We start from the raw sequence: 17,052 nt of genomic DNA on the forward strand, positions 1-17,052 counted from the left end.
TGTGACCTTGGGCAAGTTACTCAATCATAATAATACTTTATTTACCAAGCCCTTGTATATACATAATCTCTTTTGATCTTTGTAATAGCCAAAGAGTCAAGAGTAAGCAAAGTTATTTCTTCTATAAGATGAAGGAATTGGAGTAGATATTCTTACTACAGTTCCTTCTAGTTCCAAATCTTGTGATTCTTCCATTTTGCAAATGAGGGAACTTTCAAAGGAGGAACATTCAAAGAAGATAAATGTTTCCCCAAATCATATGACCAGTAAAACTGGGACCTGAACTCAGGAGTTTCTTATTTGAACTTGAACTCCAAGTATCTTACTAATCCTTGAAAATAATTGCTGTTTTCCTTAAGCCATCTGAACTTCAGTTTCTCATTTGTAAAAATGAAGTGTTTTACCCTTTCAGCAAAGCATTTGACAGTGTTCCATGACACCCATAAGGACTGAGATGAGAAAGGCAGACTGGATTGAGTCATGTGAACTGATTTTTTTTTTATCAAGACTTGATTTTATTGCTTTAGAGAAGAAGAGGAGAGAAAATTCTCATTCACTACCAATGGATAGCAACAAATATTCTTTAATTTGTAGTCTTAGAAAGTTGTCTAGGAGTTCTAAGAAGTCCAGCCACTTGCCCAAGGTCTCATAAATCATAAGTAGTAATTCTTAAATTCAAGTTCAGGTTGTTACCTAGTCAGAGACTAGAAAGAAGATAATTTAGACTAATTTAAGTCCATTTCACTTGGTACTAAAAGGTCATCATGTTAAAATATTTTCAAGAAATTTCTTAGTGACATTCTCTCTAGATTAGTACTAAAAACAAACTGGTTCAATAAACATTTCATACTTCTCCAGGCTTTTCAGCCAGCTTTGCTCACTGAACTGATTCCTCAGTTTGGCTTCAGCTTTCCTGATAGTGGAATGGTCCTTTCCTCCAGTTCCATCTTACAGTTTTACAATATTCAAGTATTTTACACACACAGGGATAATAACTCGGATCATTTTCTCCCTTGGCAGGAGAGGGGACCCTTTATTTTATACAGGCTTTTGTTATGTGAATTATATGTTTAAAGGGGAGAGTGGGTAATTTAATGATGAATTCAGGCTGTATGGACAGCTGGTTTGGACACATCCTGGGAATATTTTAGAAGATGGGTCCTAGTAAATTATAGAGACAGCTGGATGGAGTAGGAGAGGAGGAAGATTTAATATTGTATTGCTGGCTTCAATTCTGACTGCCCTACTCTTACCAAATGGCTGATCAGAAGCCCCAAAGCAATGATTCTATTTGTTTCTCTGGATGCTCTCTAGTTTTCCTCCCTGGTCTCTTTAATACCATAGGCTGCTGATACATAAATGATTCCACCTAGAAATACATTTTTATCTCCTTTGCAGGTGGACCCTGAATTAGAGATTCTGGACATCAATAAATACTTTCCTCCATGTTTTCACTGTGCAAAATGTTCAAGGGTTGGACATTTTAATCTGGCTATTCCCATAGTCATCTCAAGATAACAGATCCAAAAAACAGACCAAATTATGTTTCCCCCTAAATCTCTACTTCTTTTGAATTTCCTCTTTTGAATTTTATACTCACGTGTTCTAGCAGCTGTGTCTTTAAGCCAAGTTTTTTGTTAAAAAAAAGGACTAAGTGTGAGAGGGTATAGTAAAAAGGCAAGGAATTTCAAAAGTTTATTGAGAGGATTCTTTAGACTCCCGTGTGGTCAGCCACAATGTTACAAGGGAATCACTTTAAAAGACTGATATATATTAATTTAAGGTCGCCAAGGAATTCAGCTATGTAATTCCTAAATGAAACTCAAGTCACAGTCAATCTTTTATGGAGTTTAATTACAATAGGAGGAAGAAAGGAATTAGAGATAGAGAGAGAGAAAAAGGGAGAGAAGGGAATAGGGCTTGAATGTTTAGGCTGGGCCAAAAGGCCCAAGCCCTTAGATAGCTGGGGCAAAGAAAAGAGATCAGTCCCTATTACTCACGTGACCAAAATGGAGAAACAGTTTCAGAGGCCCCCACCTTCAGCTTCCTTCAGAGCAAACTTCTCAGAGCACACACCAACCACACTGACCCACTTCTCAACCCCCCACCGAGTCTTCAGACCCCCCTATCCTTAAGGAAACCATCCAAGTTCCCTCCCCTCAGTCCTCACATCTACCAATCACCTGTCCATCAATTTCCCTGTGCCAATGGAGGCTCTAGCTTAACCCAGGACCGCCCAGAGGTCTTCTGGCTTTGCACATGTCTGTTGAAGGTCATATTTTCAAATAATTAAATCTTTGATCCTTTGCTACAGCCCTTTCTAAATCCTGTTAACCTGAGTAGGGTACAGATTGGAATAATTAAATTTTGATCTAGGCTGCAGCCCTTACTCAATCCTGTTAGGACTGAATAGGGTGGAGATTGATTCCAAGTATCTCCATTGTATCAATTCTAAAATCAATCATGACTCAAAGAAATTCCTGTTCTATGCTTAAGCATAGGTCAAAGTCCTTTCCATTGTTCAGCAAAAGGTTTCTGTCCTAAAGTAATCTTAAGAAGGGAAGAGAAGGAACCTCCCATGCCAATGGGGTTCACATTCCAATAGTCAAGACCCACTATCAATAGGAAATTTTTCAAGTATGAAATTTCCCAATGGTGAAATTTCCAATATTTATAAGTCTAAGAAGTTTTGAGGTTTACAATAGTCAGTCACCAATTTTATAATTTTTCTACAATGTCTCTGACATACATCTCTTGCTCTGTACTCACATAGCCACCATCCTACTTTAGGCTCTTGTCACCTTCTAATTGGTCTCTTTGTTTCAAGTCTATCCCCACTCTAATTCATTCTCTAAAGTGATTTTCCTAAAAAATAGGTTTGTACCTGTCATTCCTAAACTCAATGAATGAAAATGGTTCCTTAGTACTTTTAAGATAGAATATTAAGTCTTCAATTTGGCAAAGTTTTAACTAGACTTCTCTCCTTCTTTCCAATCTTTTTTGCATCACATTCCTCTCCATGTTATAATTATGATTCAGCAACATTGACTTTGTTGTCCCTCAAACTTGACACATGATTTTCCATCTACATATTTTTCCAAGAGCCTCTTTATGGACTTCTGAAGTGCTAGTACTATTCTTTCTAAGGGTACCTTCTAGCTAGTCCCTAGCTTAGAGATTTTTAGATAGAATACATATATAACATATGTATGTAATATATATACATGTGTTTGGGAAAATGATCTAAAGCAAATACATTAGATGTAGGTTAATATGCTATTATTTTTGGTCTGAAAAATTCCAGGATGACCAGGGGGTTTCCTCTAGTTAGAAATTTAGAAAGGGAGTTTATATATCATTGTTTTCATAAAGAAGAAGAAAAAAGAAGACAGAGAAATTAATTTCTGAAGGTCACACAGTGAAGTGGTGTAGCTGACCCCAAAGCCCTTGATTCCCAGGTTGGTTCTCTTTCCATTATATCACACAAATAAGCCTTGATAGGTCATTCATGCCAGGGCTGAGGGAGACCCTGATAGGGCTAGATCAGGGTAGTGTTGAGGTTAAGCATAGGAGGATTAGTGACTAAGTAGGTGTTCAGTAGGCATGGGGCCAATTTCAGCAAGAAGGTGGAGGGTAAACTTATCAAGGTCAACAGTGATTTTCTGGCTTGCCTTTGTGAACTTTAAAACTGCTTAGACTCTACCTTAGAACATTTGGTTAAGGCTATAGCCTTATTGTAAACAAAAGAGGTACTTGGTCAGGAACATATTGAGAACTTTTAAAATTACTCCACCCTGCTCAGACAGTGCTTTAGGGGAAGATAAAGTTGTAAAATCCTGATGGAACAATGAAAAAGTCCCCAACTCATACTTATAGTAAAGCTAGAACCTTAAGCTAGGTCTATTTTTAGATCTAATGCAAAAGGGTGCTAAGTACCTATAAAGGTTAAGTTAATCACTAAAAGGTCAAGCAATTTACAAAAGGCAAGCTTAAAAAAAGAGGTGTGAAGTTTTAGTCTACCCAGAAAAGGTGATAACAAAAGAAGATGTGAACTAAGAATGGTCAGTCCTGGGGAAACGTCTACTGTGATTGGTAGATATGAAAATTTAGGGGATGTGACACAGGGAAAATTTTCTTTAAAAGGAAGGAGCTCCAGGTGGAGGACTAGTTGGAGTTTTGGAGTTAGTATGGAGGAGCTGGCTCTCTGAACTTAGTTGGAGTTTTGCTTGAGACAAAATCTTGTGGTGAGTGGATAAAAGACTGACTAGTCTCTCTTAAAGCTCTTTCCTACTATTTCCTCTTACTCTATCTCTCTCCCTTCCCTTAATTCCTTCATTTGTATTAATTAAAATCTCCATAAAACCCAGCTGACTTGGGTATTTCATATTTGGGAATTTTTCCCATGGCGACCACTTATTTTTAGATAAAACTCAAGACACTAAAATTTTATCTTTACAGTTCTGGCAATTCACAGTCTTGAAAACCATATTTTCGCGGTCACACCTTCTATTAAAATGTAATCACAGAAAAATTATACATTAATGCTGTGGAATAGCTGGTTTCCAGCAGATGGCAGCATTGTATTATCCAGTGGAAACAAACTCCTTTGGTCCCATTTCACATTAAGTTCATTGGATCACAGATTTAGAGCTGGAAAGATCTTCAAAAGACCTGAGTATATATTCTTCATTTTAAAGATGAGAACATTGGGGCCCAGAGAATTTCAATGACTTGCCTAAAGTCATACGGTAGTAAATACGGCAGATCTAGAATTCCAACCAAGAGTTCTTGGTTCTCCCAAACCACTGCACCCCAGGGATCCCAGTGGTCAGTCCCCTCCCTCTGCATGCATTTTAATTGCATGGGAATTAAAATATTTTAACTAGTTAGGGAAGTGGATCAGGGAAGGCTTCAAAGAGGTAGTCCATAAACTAAGCCATAAAAAAAAATGGGTAAAGGTTTTTAATACATGTAGGCTCAGAGGGAATGCATTCCTGGCAATGAGAGACAGATTGAATAGATGTACAGAGGCAGAAGAGGACAGGATAGAATTGGGAAATAGAAAATGAAGCAGTTTGGCTGGGATGTAGAATATGTGCAGGCAAGTGGTGTGAAATAAGGCTGGGAAGGGAAGGAGGAGACAGATTGTGAAGAGCCTTAAATGTCATACTAATGAGTTTTTCTTTATTCTTTAAGTGACTGCATTTTTTCAGCAAAGGAGTCATACCTGTGCATTAAGAAGATCAATCTGGCCATTGTGTGAATCTGAGATCGGAGAGAAGAGCAAGTAGAGTCAGGGAGACTAATTGAGAGGTTATTAAAATAGCTCAGATGAGAGCTGATGAAGGTCTGAAAGAGGGTGGAGTGAATTAGACAGGCACCAGGCATATTGTGGAAGTAAAATTAATTGGACTTTGAGGGCTGATTCAAATCAGGAAGTGAGGGACAGGGAAGAGTCAAAGATGATTCTCAGATTTTTTTTTTCACTTTAAACATTATTTTATTTGGTCATTTCCAAACATTATTCATTGGAAATAAAGATCATTTTCTTTTCCTCCCCCCCCCTTCCCACCACCTCTCCCATAGCCGACGCACAATTCCACTGGGTATCACATGTGTTCTTGGTTCGAACCCATTTTCATGTTGTTTGTATTTGCATTAGAGTGTTCATTTAGAGTCTCTCCTCAGTCATATCCCCTCCACCCCTGTAGTCAAGCAGTTGCTTTTCATCGGTATTTTTACTCCCACATTTTATCTTCTGCTTGTGGATAGTGTTTTTTAGATCCCTACAGATTGTTCAGGGACACTGGATTGCCACTAATGGAGAAGTCCATTACCTTCGATTGTACCACAATGTATCAGTCTCTGTGTATAATGTTTTCCTGGTTCTGCTCCTTTCACTCTGCATCACTTCTTGGAGGTCGTTCCAGTCTCCATGGAATTCCTCCACTTTATTATTCCTTTGAGCACAATAGCAGTATTCCGTCACCAACATATACCACAATTTGTTCAGCCATTCCCCAATTGAAGGGCATCCCCTCATTTTCCAATTTTTGGCCACCACAAGGAGTGCAGCTATGAATATTCTTGTACAAGTCTTTTTCCTTATTATCACTTTGGGGTATAAACCCAGCAGTGCTATAGCTGGATCAAAGGGCAGACAGTCTTTTATCACCCTTTGGGCATAGTTCCAAATTGCCCTCCAAAATGGTTGGATCAATGATTCTCAGGTTTTAAGCCTGGATAACTGGTGAATTGCCCTTAACAGGAAATAGAATGTTATGAAGTATTTCAGGTGTGCCATATTTGATGATGAATTCTGTTTTAGACCTAATGAATGGAAGAGAGGTTGGAATGTTCAGAAGGAGTTTTGATTGCACTTTACCCATCAAAAATTACTTCAAACAATTTTGCTCTAAGTGGGACTCACTTAGTCTAGAAGATCTTAGGGAAACTGCAACTTATTTATTTACAGCAAACAAAGAACAGAATAGAGAGAAGGATGAATTAGCTTATTAAGTTTGAGGTACACAATAGTGGAAAATGATGGATCAGGTGGTGAAACTACACTGTGAGAAGATGGTGATTATGGTAAAGAGGACCACCATGAGAAGTATTGAGGAGCTCTCCATGGCAGTGAACATCCAGCAGAAGAGATTAAGAACAACAAGAAGGGTGATGACAGTGGTAGTAGAGCAATGAGACACTGAAAAAGAAAGAGGATGGAGGCAAAGAAGTGGTGTGAGAGAGCAATCCTGGGGAGTATACTTTTGGGATACTTATTTCCTCCAATTCCATCAAATGGCATAACATTAAGGCCATTTACCATCCTGGTTACCTTCCTCTGGGCATTTCCTATCTTTTCAATGTCCTAAAAAAATGTGACATTCAAACTTGAACACAGGAGTCCTGATGTGGCCTGGTTAGGGAAGAGAGAAGGAAGCTTGACTCTCTACTCTTAGGCATTTTGCTTCTTCTGAACTTAACCTCACTACAACATAGAGCCAGATTACCTGAGGAAAGAGAGTTGGAAATGGAAATTTGAAGCTGGAAGACCATAGAAAAATCTGGAAAAAAAATGGTCAATGTAGTGAATGAGATAAGAATTCAAGAGATAAGTAAGTATTCCAGTGCAATGGCAAGGGCCCAGTTGAGATTGGGTAACATGAATTTGTAGTGTATAAATGGAGATTTTGAGCCTTTGGACTTCATCCCCCAGAAGTCCCTTAGTATTTCCCCAAATTCCCTTTTTCCTAAGACCCCATGTTGGCGAGATCATGTTATTGGTATTTAAGTGGATATATGCTCCCACGCCCCTTTCTGGACCTGTGACTGGGCTGAATTCAGGCAGTTCTTTTGCCCTAGCTATTATTAATAAAACTTTTAAAAATATAATACTTAATTATTGAATATTAATTAAAAAACCCACAGTAGTGGAATGAGTCAGTATTTCAAGACCTCTCCTCAAAGTTCTTATGAATAGGAGTACAGTATAGCAAGGGGGTGGGTGAATTGGCTATTAGTAAGTCAATAGAAGGATGTAGCAGACAGGCAGCTACAAGGTGTGAGTTTGAGCACCTGAAAGAGAAACCAGGAACTGGGGGAATGTGGGTGGAAGGGTTAAAGATTAAGGCAGGAAGAACATAAAAAGAGAAAATAGACACAGAGACTCAGGAGTCACCAGCATCAAGCCCAGCTTGTCAACTCCTCCTCCAATGGTCAGGGGTACAGAAGCGACTGAGCTGAACTACCTTTATTAAGGAAAATAGGAATGGGGCTGGTGGTATGTCAAACTGGTGTCATGGCAGAAATATTAGTGTCATATTGGCAATCAACAACAAGATAAAAGAGATGGATGGGAAGACAATGGAATAGCCAGTGCCCAGACCAGAATTCATTTGAAAGTCCTTCTTCCTATGGCACACTGGCACCATCTCATTCAGATGCTGAGTGTAGGTCTTTGACATTGCAAAAAAGCTATTGAAATTGCTTGCCAGCCTTCCAGACTGGAGACAATGGGAGAGGTTTGAGTTTCACAAAATTTGAACCCCAATTCAATTTAAGGATTCAGAAAATAATCATGTGCAACATTAGAAATATATCCATAAGTCTGGTCCACGAGCACTTTGCTCATTAGAGAAATACTTTTGAATACATCTCTAATACCTTCATGATTTGTTATATCAGAAACCCTACAAATGATAAAGTAAGGGATTTAAAGGGGGAGGGCAATGCCGTGACACTATGAATTGGGTTAATAGGGTCAAGATTCTTAATGGAGGCAAGTGAAGACAAAATCAATGTTATAGACTGAGAAAAGGAGAAGAAATTGAAGGCCTGGAGGCCATGGTGGGGCCAAAGGGTAGGGTCAGGAGGAATAAAGTCATCTGAGGTGTGGAGGGACAAAGTTATGAAAAAAGAGGAATGTCAGTGTATTGGACGTTGTGTAGAACCCTTTTGAATGATGGTAAGGGCTAAGGCATGACTAAGCTAAGAGAGTACAGATGAAGATTTTAGGAGTTAAGTAGGTAGGCCAGGGTTTTAGCAGGATCATCACCATAGATAGGGAAGTTACTAAGGATGATAGCAGTTTGATTGAAGAGGAAAACCGAGTTAGTTCTCTGTTTGATTTATACTTTTCTTTGTCAATATTTTTGACATGGTCATTTTTCTAATTTGGTTAGTTTAGGGTAATACTACCTTCAATAATATTTTATGCCAGGGATTTATCATGGTGTGGAGATACCTTGGGTTCTTGAAAGCTGTGCCAGCAGTGCACAGATTCTGGAAAATACTAAATTCCTAAAAAAGTCTTTAAATACAGGTCCAGCAACAAAATGTATCTATTATCTGAGGACCAGAACCATTTAAATATAGCAAATTGGCCACAAGGTGATGATTTTCTTTGAACTCAGAAAGTTTATCTACTAGTTATGGAGGTATTTATCATCCAAATTAATGGAATGAATATACCACTCATGAAACCACAGATATTTTGAAGCATTTGAAGTTTGAAGGATAATAACAAAATGATTTCTCATCCCCTGAGCACATATTGATGGAGTAACCACAGGATGAGGAGGTCAGAAGGAGAAAGGATTGTCTGTTTAAGGATCATGTACCTGAGGAAACCCAACCTGGCCATCGACATTATTCATGGATAACCTATAAGATGGATTATCCATTCAGTAGAAAACTGAGAGTTTTTAGGAAAAGATGATAATAATTACAATCCAATTATTTCATATCTTATCCCTGCCCCATTCCTTTAACTAAGAATAGGTATGTGTATTGTTTATATCTTGGCATTGAAATAACTTCTCTGACAACTGAATGTTCTTATGATAAAATATTAAGTATTAACCATCACTTCAACAACTCTGTAATAAAAGTTTTCATGGTGTTCATATATAATAGACCTGAACCTTGTCCCTGTTATTCTTGTCAGGTAACATTTTGTTTAAAAATTTTTAATCCCTGAGGTACTGCCTCACACCTATGAGATTGGCCAGTATAACAGTGAAGGAAAATGATAACTGTTAGAGGGGATGTGGCAAAATTGGGAAACTAGTGCATTGCTGGTGGAACTGTGTGAATGGATCCAACTACCCTGGAGGGCAATTTGGAATGATGCTCACAGGGCTATAAAACAATGCATACCCATTGATTCAGTAATACCACTACTAGGTCTGTATCACAGAGATAAAAAAAAAAAGGGAAAGGATTTACTTTTTTTTTATTTTTTTAATATTATTTTATTTGGTCGTTTTCATACATTATTCACTGGAAACAAAGATCGTTTTCTTTTCCTCCCCTCCCCTTCCCCCCCCCCCCCCCACCTTTCCCTCTCCCATAGCCGATGCATGATTCCACTGGTTATCACATGTGTTCTTGACTCGAACCCATTTCCCTGTTGTTGGAGTTTGCATTATAGTGTTCATTTAGAGTCTCTCCTCAGTCTTATCTCCTCCAACCCTGTAGTCAAGCAGTTGCTTTTCAGCGGTGTTTTTACTCCCACAGTTTATCCTCTGCTTGTGGGTAGTATTTTTTTTTTAGATCCCTGCAGATTGTTCAGGGAAATTGCATTGATACTAATGGAGAAGTCCATCACCTTCGATTGTACCACAATGTATCAGTCTCTGTGTAGAATGTTTTCCTGGTTCTGCTCCTTTCGCTCTGCATCACTTCCTGGAGGTTGTTCCAGTCTCCATGGAATTCCTCCACTTTATTATTCCTTTTAGCACAATAGTATTCCATCACCAACATATACCACAATTTGTTCAGCCATTCCCCAATTGAAGGGCATCCCCTCATTTTCCAATTTTTGGCCACCACAAAGAGCACAGCTATGAATATTTTTGTACAAGTCTTTTTGTCCATTATCTCTTTGGGGCAGACAGTCTTTTATCGCCCTTTGGACATAGTTCCAAATTGCCCTCCAGAATGGTTGGATCAATTCACAACTCCACCAGCAATGAATTAATGTCCCCACTTTGCCACATCCCCTCCAGCATTCATTACTTTGCATAGCTGTCATGTTAGCCAAACTGCTAGGTGTGAGGTGATACCTCAGAGTTGTTTTGATTTGCATCTCTCTGATTATAAGAGATGTAGAGCACTTTTTCATGTGCTTATTAATAGTTTTGATTTCTTTGGCTGAGAATTGCCTGTTCATGTCCCTTGCCCATTTGTCAATTGGAGAATGGCTTGATTTTTTGTACAATTGATTTAGTTCTTTATAAATTTTAGTAATTAAACCTTTGTCAGAAGATTGTTTCCCAATTTGTTGCTACCCTTCTGATTTTGGTTACATTGGTTTTGTTTGTACAAAACCTTTTTAAGTTGATGTAATCCAGATTATTTATTTTGCATTTTGTAACTCTTTCTAATTCTTGCTTGGTTTTGAAGTATTTCCCTTCCCAAAGGTCTGACATGTATACTATTCTGTGTTCGCCTAATTTTCTTATAGTTTCCTTCTTTATGTTCAAGTCATTCATCCATTTTGAATTTATCTTGGTGTAGGGTGTGAGGTGTTGATCTAAGCCTAATCTTTCCCATACTGTCCTCCAATTTTCCCAACAGTTTTTATGAAATAGTGGATTTTTGTCCCAAAAGCTGGGATCTTTGGGTTTGTCATATACTGTCTTGCTGAGGTTGCTTGCCCCCAGTCTATTCCACTGATCCTCCTTTCTGTCTCTTAGCCAGTACCAAATTGTTTTGATGACCGCTGCTTTGTAATATAGTCTGAGATCTGGGACTGCAAGACCCCCTTCCTTTGTATACTTTTACAAAATTATATATAGCTGTTCTTTTTGTGGTTACAGAGTTGGAAATTAAAGAGATGCCCATCAGTTGGGGAATGAGGAACAAATTGTGCTATATGGTGGTGATGAAATACTATTATGCTAAAAGGAATGATGAACAGAATGATTTCAGAAAGAACTGGAAAGACCTTTATGGACAGATGCAGAGTGAAATAAGCAGAACTAGGAAGACATTGTACATACTAACAGCAATATTGTGGAATGATCAACTGTTATAGACTTGGCTATTATCAGCAATGCAATGATTCAGGACAACTCTGCGGGACTTGTGAATAAATAATGCTATCCACCTCCAGAAAAAGAACTGTTGGAATCATAATGCAGATGAAAATATATGATTTTTTCCAAATGTGTATTTGGTTCTATGTTGTTTTATATGATTACTCACAAAAATGAACAATATGGAAATATGTTTGCATAATTATATGTGTATAACCCAGTTCAAATCATCTTCCTGCACCAGGAGGAGGAAGGGAAGGGGAGGAGGGAGATAAGTTTGATCATATAATTTAGGAAAATTTGTGAGGAAATGTGTCATTATATGTAATTAGTAAAAAAAAAAATTTAAAAAGTTACCAATAATAAAAAAAAATCATCAGTCCCATAATTTTGTTCAAATGACTTTAATCTGTTAAATAAATTACTAAGTAAAGTAGACCAGCATGTTCAGTCTTCCTACTCTGGCTCCAGTGCAATGTTATGGAAAACACATGAGAATTTTAATTATAAGACTTGGGTTCTAATCTTGGCTTTGCCAGTAACTAGCTGTGTGATCTTTGGCAGAGCACCAAAACTTTCAAAGCTTCACCTTTCTCCTTGGTATTGTGAGAATTTAACACATCTGCACTCCTTTTTCTATTCTTTGTACCTGGAGATCAGCCTTGGGTTTTAAAGAGGAAGTTTCATATTGAGTTTGAAAACAGCTCATTCTTTGAGATTGCAATTCAACATTTCCCTTTGTTTGAATTAAGAACAAGGTTTAGGGCTTATCTGTATATGGATGATGCATACATATCTTGGGAGCACTCTAGAAGTTTTGTAGCTTGCTGTCCCCCAGAATTGGCTTGCATCTTCTCCCACATGATTCCTGGTGGCCAGAAGACCAGCCTCTACTCCACATTAAGGTTGGAGTCCACCAAATCAGGTGGACTCAGAAAAGTTACATCACAAAGAGTTTAAAAGTGACTTAGGAGAGGAAGTAGGTCTCTTTGGCTTTAGATTCACACAGAGGGGAGGTGGTGAAGAGAGCACTGGCTCACCCACAGCTGGCTTGGTAGGGGAGGCAACTGAGAGAGTGTCAGTGGGTACATACACAAACCCTGTCTGGTTTAGGGCTGCCCAGGAGAGTACCCTTGTGCCCCTGAGGTCTGGCTGAGATGCTGATGCAGTTGGCTGGTGGAGGAGGCTTATAAAAGGGATAGCAAGCCACATGTGGTGGGTGCCTGTTCTTTCTCTGATCTGTTTTTTTTTTTAGTCATTTAGTAACAAATATAAATTAAGATACAGTCTCTAGAGAATTTTAATCATAATAATATGGCGACCATGAAGGGACTGTCAATTCCTCTTCTTTCTTGACTTTTTCTAAGTTTTTTTTTCTTCTTATAACATGGAGTAATTTATGTGTAGTGCAAAGAAAAAAATTTTTTTGGAAGTTCTGGGTTCCCAAGAATCTCAGACTATCAAGGAGAAACTTTGGGTAGGATTACTGTTTCTTTTGTGGGTCTATTTCTTTTGAATAGGTCTTCTGCATGTTTATATGTGTTGGCCAATTATATTGTTTCCTTTTTGGTTAGAGAGAAAAGGAACAAAATCAGCAGGATACACTAAAAGTGAAGTTGCTAAGGTGAAAGGAAAGCAACCGAGTTAGTTTATCTTTAAGGATATAGGAGTAAAAGAGAGAGACAAGATCTTCAGTTTTCTTCTGTTTAAAAAATCCTCATAACAAGAAAAACATGAATTAAGGTGTTCATGGGCGCTTCAACAGAACCTCATGGCCTTTAGGCAAGGTGGAGACTCAGGCTAGAACAAACAGGGTCTAATTTATTTTTGGTGTGTGCACCTACACATTAAGGTAGGACTCAGTATGACAGTGAAGTTTCTGATTTCTGGAATGGGCTGGCAGAAGCCTCTACATGGCGGCTGATGTGGTTATTGGCATGGCATAATTTCATGCCTGGACTTCAGGACACATGATCCAGTCTGCCCAATCAGAAAGCCTAGTAGGTATAATGTCATTGGCCATATAGTTCCAGGGCAAGTGGGAACTTATTGAACTTTTATTATTATTATTATTTTATTTTTATTATTATTATTATTATTGAACTTTTTGCTTGGCTCTGGCCTTGAATGCAAGCTCACTCTTTCTGCTCTTAATTTATCTGGTCCATCAATGTGCCAGTGAGGTTGGGAATCTGGGACCTGAAGAAGCAGCATGCCTGGGAAACTATGATAGTTAGAAAGACCTGATAATATCTTTCTTTCTCTCTTTTTTACAAGTAAATAATATGTCTCCAAGATTAATTTTAATTATAACAATTTGTTGAACAGATTCTATTTTATTTATTATTTATTTGTTTTTTTCCTTTTTATGGAAATCGGGAATATACATAGTAAGGATCCTATCCCACAAGGATCTCCTTTACATAGGCTTCTTATCCAATGGGAACAAGAGCTACTGCCAATGGAGCCAGGAGTGACAGAAAACACAAGACCTTAGCTTTTGTAAGACATGTTTTAAAACTATAACTATACCAGCTGGGGAGCTCCTTTGGCCTTCTTTTGGGTCTTTTGACTTTAAGATGTTAAGATTAGCTATTGGAAATAAAACTCCCAAAGAATTAGATTGTTGGGACATTTGGGCAGTGCTCCTTGATGAATCTACAAAGGTCCAATCAGGTGGCCAATTTTTTAACCTGTTTTCCACTGCTTTTTCCTACTCTTCTCATCCAACAGCTGTTTCTTTCTCTCTGGCCTCTCTCCCCACCATTGCCTTAGCCTGTCCTCCCTTCTCTCTTTTCAGGGATCCTCCCTAAAGTTTCCTTTGCCCTTTCCTCCCCTATATATGCTTTCCCCCTATTATTTATTTCTTTTTGCTGGTCTGGGCCTTCTCACTCTACCCCACCCTGAAGCCCTTGACATTTCCATTTCTCCCCCCACTCCAAGTGTGACCATTCTCCTCCAACCCCACTCAGCTCTAGCCTCAGCCTTGTCACTGACTACCTATACTCCTCCACCATTGAGAAGTCCTCCCCAAGAGCGTTCTCCCCAAAAGGGAGGTTCATATCCTCCTTATCTTCTCTGTTCAGTCTCTACATAGACTTTAGACTCAATAGTAGTAAATAATGATTCTCATTAAGGCATTTTTCCTCTGAAGGAAGTTCCCACATGTGACCAAATAGACAATGTAGTGACAGTAAGGCATTACGATCCATTCAGTCCTACCATCTTCAGTATGTGGAGACAGGACACATCCAGCTTTCCAATCCAATTGCTATTCTCAGACAGTTTGAGACCATTTTTTTGCGGGGGGGCTAATTCAAGCTGGGGTGATTTAATGGATCTAATACATACCTTACTCTCTGAAGGAGAAAATCAGGCAATTTTTGAGACCAGCAAAATAATCCTCAGAAGGATGGAAACAGTGGCCATTACAGGACCCACATAGGGACCCTAATAATCCTTAGGACTATATGAGGTTACATGATGCTAGAGAGGCTTTGCTCAAAGGAATGAGTGACTGCTCTACTAGCCCCCCCAAACTGGTGTAAATTTGAAGATGTTACTCAGGAAGATAATGAGCATCCCAGCCAAGCATCTGATTAGGTATGCCTGGCAGCTAAGAGGTACACAGGTTTAGATCCCATTAAATTCACTGAGGCTCATATACAGTATCATTTTGTGAAACATTTCTCCCTGAAAATAAAATAAATATTTCCATAAGCATTGTCCAGACTGGGTTATTATGAAGACAGGGCAGTTGAAGTGTGAGAGAGGGAAAGGAAAAAAATGAAAAAAAAAGGAGAAATTGGAAAAAAATTAAATTACAGGAAAAGGGAAATGTCTATCTTAGCTCTTCTTTTAACATCTGCACTTGTGGAACTTATAGCTCCCTTATGAGAAGTCACTAAGCCTCTGACTCAGGAAACTGATAATGACCTCAAACATGGAGGGTCAATGCATTATTTTTTTTGCAGAATGTAAGGTCAGAAGCAATAAATTGTAGTAGGAAGAATCAGAAGTTTAGAAACAGAAACTAGAATAATAATAGAGGCTCTAGGAGAGCTGATGTTTCTCCTGGAAATGACCATTTGAAGGGGACTGTAGTTATTGCAGGGAATGCCAGAGGAATCATGATTTTTGATGATATGAGGGAGGGGAAGGAGTCAGTGTGGTGTCAATGGTCTGTTCTCCTCATCATAGTAAAGAGCCTCATGTAACTTTTATTATGATAGGGGTTGGGGACATTTATTCATTTTAATTTATTTTTATTTTTTTAGTCAATTTAGAACATTATTCCTTGGTTACAAGAATCATATTTTTTCCCTCCCTTCCTTCCCCCCACCCTTCCCATTGCTGATGTGCAATTTCACTGGGTATTACATGTGTCCTTGATCAGAACCTATTTCCACGTTGTTGATGTTTGCACTAGGATGTTCATTTAGAGTCTACATCCCCAATCATATCCCTTCAACCCTAATCAAGCAGTTGTTTTTCTTTGGTGTTTCTACTCCCACAGTTTTTCCTCTGAATGCGGATAGTGTTCTTTCTCATAGATCCCTCCAGGTTGTTCAGGATCACTGCATTGCCACTATTGGAGAAGTCCATTACCTTCGATTGTACCACAATGTATCAGTCTCTGTGTACAATGTTTTCCTGGTTCTGCTCCTCTTGCTCTGCATCACTTCCTGGAGGTTGTTCCAGACTCCATGGAATTCCTCCACTTTATTATTCCTTTGAGCACAATAGTATTCCATCACCAACAGATACCACAATTTGTTAAGCCATTCCCCAATTGAAGGGCATCCCCTCATTTTCCAATTTTTTGCCACCACAAAGAGCACAGCTATGAATATTCTTGTACAAGTCTTTTTCCTTATTATCACTTTGGGGTACAAACTCAGCAGTGCTATGGCTGGATCAAAGGGCAGACAGTCTTTTATCGCCCTTTGGGCATAGTTCCAAATTGCCCTCCAGAATGGTTGGATCAATTCACAACTCCACCAGCAATGAATTAGTGTCCCTACTTTGCCACATCCCCTCCAGCATTCATTACTTTCCATAGCTGTCATGTTAGCCAATCTGCTAGGTGTGAGGTGATACCTCAGGGTTGTTTTGATTTGCATCTGTCTGATTATAAGAGATGTAGAGCACCTTTTCATGTGCTTATTAATAGTTTTGATTTCTTTGGCTGAGAACTGCCTGTTCATGTCCCTTGCCCATTTATCAATTGGAGAATGGCTTGATTTTTTGTACAATTGATTTAGCTGGTTGGGAACATTTATTATGATTGTCTCTTGGATACTGGGGCTTCCAGATCAGTCTTAGCGAGCAAACCCAATTCTGAATGTACTTCAGTTTGGTCTTTACATGTGGTTGGTGTATCAGAGAAGCCTCAAAATGTAAGCTTTGTGTCTATGCAGCTTCTGCTAGGAGAACACTAATTCATCTTGATGCCTCACTCCCTTACATATGGGGATCTATAGACAGTGGATCCCTAGTTATGGGGAAA

The sequence above is a fragment of the Monodelphis domestica genome, chromosome 6 (genome assembly GCF_027887165.1).
Source record: "Monodelphis domestica isolate mMonDom1 chromosome 6, mMonDom1.pri, whole genome shotgun sequence".
In the NCBI taxonomy this organism is placed as follows: Eukaryota; Metazoa; Chordata; class Mammalia; order Didelphimorphia; family Didelphidae; genus Monodelphis; species Monodelphis domestica.